Source organism: Fukomys damarensis, unplaced genomic scaffold, assembly GCF_012274545.1.
Source record: "Fukomys damarensis isolate Sample0158 unplaced genomic scaffold, DMR_v1.0_HiC HiC_scaffold_23, whole genome shotgun sequence".
Lineage (NCBI taxonomy): Eukaryota > Metazoa > Chordata > Mammalia > Rodentia > Bathyergidae > Fukomys > Fukomys damarensis.
The window spans coordinates 45,519,168-45,525,857 of record NW_022900935.1 but is presented as its reverse complement, the minus strand read 5'-3'; positions in this window follow the sequence as shown (position 1 = coordinate 45,525,857).

The window sequence follows — 6,690 nt, the reverse complement described above, 5'->3', positions numbered from 1 at the left end:
GTGTGTGTGTGTGTGTGTGTGTGTGTGTGTGTGTGTGTGTGTGTGTTTCTTGATGTTAACGAAAGAATCCTCTCCAAAGGAAAGCAAAGAAAACCCTGAAATCCCAGACCCAGAGACTCTGTACTTCTGTGGCATTTGCTGTATTATTCCTTCCTCATTTCCTTGCTCTTTCAGGGTGCTGAGCACCTGCTCAGGCAGGGATGGGGTGGAGAGGGCCCACAAGAGTGCACATAGTTGATTCTTCATGGCAGGAACTGGGAGGTCAGGCAGAGGCCAGAGTATCATTGGCTTCAGAAAAGGTTGGAAACAACACACCGGCTGGAAATGGTCAGTCCTTGAGATGGACGCAGTGGATGTAAGGACCCTCCACCAAGAGCCGCATGTTCCAGTGCCCAGTACAGGAGGTGCCAGGTGGGGGGAGCGCAGCTGTGGGAGCAGGGTGGGCGGCTGCAGGTTCAGCACAACTGGGGGAGGCAAGTGAAAGGGTGACCAGCATGGCCAGGGGGCTGTGCCAGGGTGTCCCCACCTACCCTGTGTCATCTTTGCCTCACCTGGCTGCTCAGTGGACCCTGAGGTGTCATTTTTATTACTTAGACAACTCAGCCTAGGTGCTGGATGCAAGTCCTTTGAGGGGTACGGCTCAGTGGGAGCAGAGAGCCTGGCAAAGTTACAGGTGGGGGTCTGGCTGTAGATGCCATGAGCTCTTTAACAGGATGACCTGATTTCATTTCCAGAGAAACCAGTAGCTTCCCTGGGGAGGGGCTGGGAGCTAGTACTGTGGGGTCCCATGGGGTGGCACAGAGCCCACCTGAATGGCAGGCAGCCCTATTGGGGGCCTCAGCATGGGTACCCTGTTTATTCCTCTATGGGGCCCTGGGCACAACTGCCCATGCTGTCTGTGGGAGGCAACTCAGGACAAGGTGTCCCAGAGCCTCCCACAGGGACAGAGTTGCTGTGGAGGGAGGTGACTGCTGAAGGAAAGGTGAGGGCACCCACTCTTCAGCCCTCTTGTTCACGCACCCTCTCTCCTGTCCTCCCTCTCCCCCTCCCTCTCCCTCCCTCCCCCCATCCCTGCCCTTTCTCCTTCCCCTTGTGTCTCTGTCTCTCTCCAATACTAGAGATCAGACCCAGGGCCTTTGAATTATGCTACATCCCCAGCCCTTGGTCTTACTAAATTGCCCAGACTGGACTCAAATTTGAGAGCCTCCTGCCTCAGCTTTCTTGAATTATAGGCATGTGCCACCACACTTGGCTTTGTGGTTCTCTTTTTGCTGACATTCCCAGAGGTTCTGGGTCAACCACATGACAGCAATTACTTCTTGAGCCCAGAAACCCCCACCCTGAAAGGGAAACAGGCTGAAACAAAGTCACTTAAAGAGCAGGTAGGATTTCAGGGGTGGGCTTTTGTGCAGCCTGCTCCCTCCTGGGAGCCTGGGCTTTGTCCTGGGCAGGTGCAGATAGGTCTGTCCCAGGAGGGTAGGCTGGGCGAGGCCTGTGGGGGGCAGCTCTCCTCCTCACCAGCTGTCAGCAAAGCAGTGACCTGCCTGCCTACACCCATCTACCAGTCACCCACATCCATTCCTGAACCATTCACTTTTCTTTTTAAACAGTACTGGAGATTGCTGTACCACTGAGGAGTGATCTAATACTACCAGCAGGGTTCTACCATGGGGTGTCCATTTTGATTTTTTATTTTGAGACAGGGTCTTGCTAAGTTGGCTGGGCTGGCCTCAAATTTGTAATCATCTTGCTAGGATTACAGGTGTGTACTACCAAACCCAACTTTAGTTATTCACTAATTCAAACCAAATCAGTGAATTCAAATACACTATTAAATATATGTATTTATTGTTCCCCAGGTACAGTCTCTGGTGTCAAGAAGCTTATATTCTGGGGTGGGAGGCAGAAAACTGATAAGTGAAATACATGTCAGTGAGTTGATAAATACCATGGAAAGGTGCTGGCAAGCTGGGCCCTGCATTGGTCAACAGGCCAGTCTAACAAGTTACCAGGACCACTGGAAGAATTCTTATTCCCACAGAGGTGGAAGCTGAGGCTGAGGTCAGGCTGGGGGGCTGCACAGGGCCAGCACCAGGCAGTGTCCAGGCCTGCTTCAAAAAGCAGACACCTTGCAGGGGACACTTGGTGGTTTCAGTGGATGTACTAGGGGCCACCCCCTCCCCTGCCTCAGGACTCCACAGTCCCTGCCTCGGCCTCGTGGAGCTTTAGAGCTGTGGTCATTGCTGCTACAACAGGGACAGGGTGGGTGTGGGGCCAAGGCTGTCCTTCCTGATGACCTCACCCCAACATTTGTCTGGGGGCCTTCAGGGTGGCATCCAGGGTAGGAAGACCCAGGGGAGGACTAGGTGCCAGAGGACTTGGTCCTGTGGGGGGCATAGTGGCCTCTGGGAGCCACTCATGAGGCCTTGGGAGAGCTCAACAGGATGAGGGCAGCCATGGGCCCACCTTTCCTCAGGGACCTGGGGGAGGGGCAGTGCGCCTCAGCTCCTGGGGATGCTGTCCACTGGGGGTCTGGCTGGAGCCCTTGGAAGGGGATTGTGTGTCAAGAAAGGGATTGGAGACCAATAGACAGTGACCCCAGGTCTCCCCTGGACATGGAAAGTCTTCTGTGAGCATGAGGGCAGCTGGGAAGAGGCTCCAACAGGGCCTAGATCTGCCTGGTCATCTCCTAAGCCCAAGGTGGCAAGCAGGGCTAAGGATGCTTATGGAATGGACAGGCCTTATCCTGGGAAGGCCGAAGTTCCTTCCCAGAACTACCCAGCCACACTGTCTAAGGGCACACCTGTGGGTGGCAGGGCCTGACCCGGGCAGTGGGTTCCTGGACAGGGGTCTAGGGGAGGCAGAATCAAGGGAGAGGTGGCCTGCGGTCCCAATGCCAGTCCTGGTCTGGGAAGGGCTTGATCTTGTCCCTAAGTTTGCTGGCAGTTGAATGGCAGGCCCCAGACCTCTGTGCAGGAGAAACCCTTACTGTTCTGGAAGCTGAGGGTACCATGTGAAGAGAGACCGTGGAGCCTGGCAACCCCAATGGCAGCTGGCACCCCTGCCTTCCCAGGTGCGACGAGATCCAGGGCACCAGTTCCTACCACCGCCTGTGTTGAGGGACAGTGCAGCATCACACAGGCTGCTCTGAGACCCGCTGCAGCAGGCCAGGTAGAGTTACAGCACCCTCTCTGGGTTGCCGGGATCCCATATTGGAGCCTGGGGCAGGCTTATGTGTCTGTCTATATGTGTGCATGTACGTTTGTGTGTCTGCATCCATGTCTGTCTCTGAGGATGAGTGTGGAATCTGCAGGGCAAAGCCTAGGGACAACACTTCCTAGCTCAGGAATGTCTGCAGCTCCCTTCCCTGACACTGGCCTTATTTCCTCCAAGCCTGAGGCCCCAGTGGCAGGGTTGAGAGTTCAAAGGGCAGGTCCTGCCCTGGTTCCACCTCTGCCCCACTTGCTCCTTCATCTTTGGTTTCCCTGCTGCAGGGAACTGTATCTGCCTGAGACTGCCCTACTCCTTCTTGCTGAGGATCATGCTGCCACCTGGTGGCCATAAATAAAGTGCCTGTCCCACCCCAGGAGCCTGTTGCTTGGGTGGCCTCCAAGAGCTAAGGTCTGTGTGTGTTCCGTCAGGTGTCTGCTTCCTGTGGATCTTTGTCCACTTTCTGTGTGCCAGGTCAGGTCTTGAAGGCAAGCTGAGGACAACTCGGCAGCTTCCCTGGTATGGAGAGATCAAGCAGCCCCGAGGCTCTGTTCTCCCAGTGCTGACCTAGGAGCCCAGCAAGGCACAGGCACTTCATGATCTGCTGCCATGCAAGAGGTGCATGGGTGGGCTGTGGCTCTGGGAAGGGCAGGCTTCAAAGCCAGACCCTACTGCCACCCCACAGCCAGACAGGAAATACAAAGTGGGAGGTGGGGAGTAGTTCACCTCCCAGACCCTGTGGAACACTTCAGAAGAGCCCCAGGGTGTAGGAGTAGGAGCCCTGTCCCCTTTAGCAGGTGTGCATCCACAAGAGCCCTGGGCCCCAAGTGGCTTCTCCCCATAGGAGCTCATGAGGATGTTGCACTGCCCCTCCGGAAGAGGGGAGCTGGGTGGCCAGAGGTGAGGGCACTAGGTTCAGAGCAGAAGCCTGAGTGGAAGAGGGCAAGGCAGCCACCCTGGGCTGTGGGCTGTTACTGCTGGTCCCTCATGGCCATGAGGGTTAGCCTCCAGCACTGAGAATGCATGTTGGAGTTCTCCTGGCCACAGGCACCAGCAGAGAGGTCAAGCAGGGTTTAAGGGATACCCTGGTCATCACCCAGGCTTGTCCTCTTGGCTGGGTCAGGGGAAAAGAGCTGGGCATTGAGCTCTGGAGAGGGGCAGGGCCCCTGCCAAAGTTCTGTTCCCCAAGAAATGCCAGCTCCTGTACCCCTCAAGAGGCATAGCAGTTAGAGAACAAGCTCAAGAACAGGTACAAGAATATCCTACCCTAGGAGGTGAGGCCCAGAGCTCCCTCACATGCCATCCCGCAGGGGTTCTGAGCACCTGCCACTAGCACCTGCTAATAGCAATCTGATGAGATTTCTCTCAAATGCCCAGGCTCCTCAGGCCTTCTCCTACCTCTGCTCACTGCAGGGTCTGGGGCAAGAAGGCAGGATGGTCCTTGAGATTCCTGCCTCTTTTGAGACTCAAGACTGCACAGCATGGAAGACAGCATGCATGAAGCCAACCACAGGAGAGAGTTGGTGTGTCAAGGAGGCAAGTGTACATGGCCTATAGCTCATGTAGCTGGCCTGGATCACACATGTGGCCCCCTAATAGCCTGGAGCTCCTGCCAGCAGGTCCTACGGGATACAAGGAAAGTGTGCACCTTGACAGGACTGAAGGCTGGTGAGGTAGCAGTGGTGCAGAGGGGTCACTGAAGCACCCTGCCTGAACACTGGTCCTGAGCCCCTTGCTAGCCTCCAGGAACTGTGTGGGAGCCACCATTCACCATGCCCCTTTGCACAGGCCTGTCCTCTGGACCTTCAGCCCTATAAGCAGCAGGTGCTCAACACTCACCTCTTTCAGAGTGGCCCAGAGAAGCTAGGCTGTGGAGTAGGTAAAGCATCCATTCCCACTATGTCTGAAGACAAGAATGGCCATCTTCTGGGCCATGGAGCACAGCAAACACACTAGGATCATCACCACCAGAGAGGTGGAGAGAGGCTGGGCTGGAGTCCTCTGAGTCCCCCTTGTGTTGCAGCTGGCTAAGCTGGAAACAGCCCTTCCTGACTAGAACAGGAGCTGCAGACACGGGAAGAAGGTGACCCAAAAGGCCCGTGTGTTCTTAAAGAGCATAGGTCAAGGGTGTTGCTGGTCTGCTAGACAGGCTGATGAAAAGCACTGACTTCCACAAGTGTTATTGTACCTGCCAAAGCTGTAGGACAGCAAAACAGCTGAGCATTGGTGCAGATCTACCACGCATGGGAGCTGCAGATGAGTTGTGGGCAAAGGGTCAGTGTGATCAGAATGCCTGGGGGGGGGAGCTGAGCTGAGACCCCCAAACCTGACTTCTCTAGCTCCACTGCCTTTGATGGCTTCCCTGTCTCTTAATCTAGCAGACAGTGCAAGCCCCGCCTCTGGGCAGTGTTCAGGAGGCCGGCCAGGTTCTCAAGCCTCAAGCCAACGCCCCAGCCATGGCCCCAGGGTAGCCTCAGACTTTCTGCCCTGCAGGGTGTCTCCCACGCATCTCCCTGGTCCAGGACAGCAGCTCCATCTCCTCGGTAGGCCAGTGGCGCCTATTTCTGGCTCAGGCAGATTCCCCTCCTTACAAGTCAGCCTCTGTGGTGGGAGGATCCTGTGGGCCCCTTGGACCCCCTCAGGGCAGCTCTGCTCAAACAGAGCTCAGCCCCCAGCTCCCTCTTCCCTTCCCAGACATCTGACCCTCGTCCCCACCCCCTTATGGCCTGGGCCCATCCTCCTGGCCTCTCCGAGGGTGGGGGCAGCAGCGCTCTTTGACCCTCCTGGCCCCTACCCAACCTGCAGGCTCTCGGGAGTGGTGGTGGCCCACTGAAAGTGCTGGCTGGGCACAGGAGCGACGCAAGCCGAGGCGGGACCTCCGGACCGGGTAAGGGAGGAGCCTGGGTCTCTCCCAGTGAACTCGCCAGCTGATCACCTGGTTTGTCCTCACTATGTGACCATCCCCGCCCTCCCGGAGATCACGCCCACGTGTTTGGCCTCGCTCTCCAACCCCACCCTCCGTGGGTCTGGCCCCGCCCTGCCCTACTCGCCCCGCCTGGCCCCATCCTCCCTAGCTGGCCCCGCCCCGTCTGGCCCCGCCCATTGACCCCGCCCCTGCCTGCCCGCGGCTCTGAGCGTTCTGGTCCCTAAGGGCTAGACTACCCAAAGGCGATCGACCAGGCGGCGCGGCCGCGCTCAGGAAGGTGCAGACGAGGCGCCGTACCAATTCGTGAACCTGGCTCTGCCGTTGTTCCTGCAAGGCGAGCAGTTGTGCCTGCAGGCTGGGCGGGGCTTTGCACACCTCACCATGGTGATCTCCCGTCCCTTCCCCTGCAAGAATTTCCCCACCAGGAGCCTGTGTATTTGAACCCCAGGGCTGAGCCCACAGAACCTAGCCACAGCCCAGACCCTCATTTCCTGGCAGCCCGCTACGTTAGGTGGCCCTCGGGGAGACCAGGCAACCCTCAGGTGTAGGGCAGA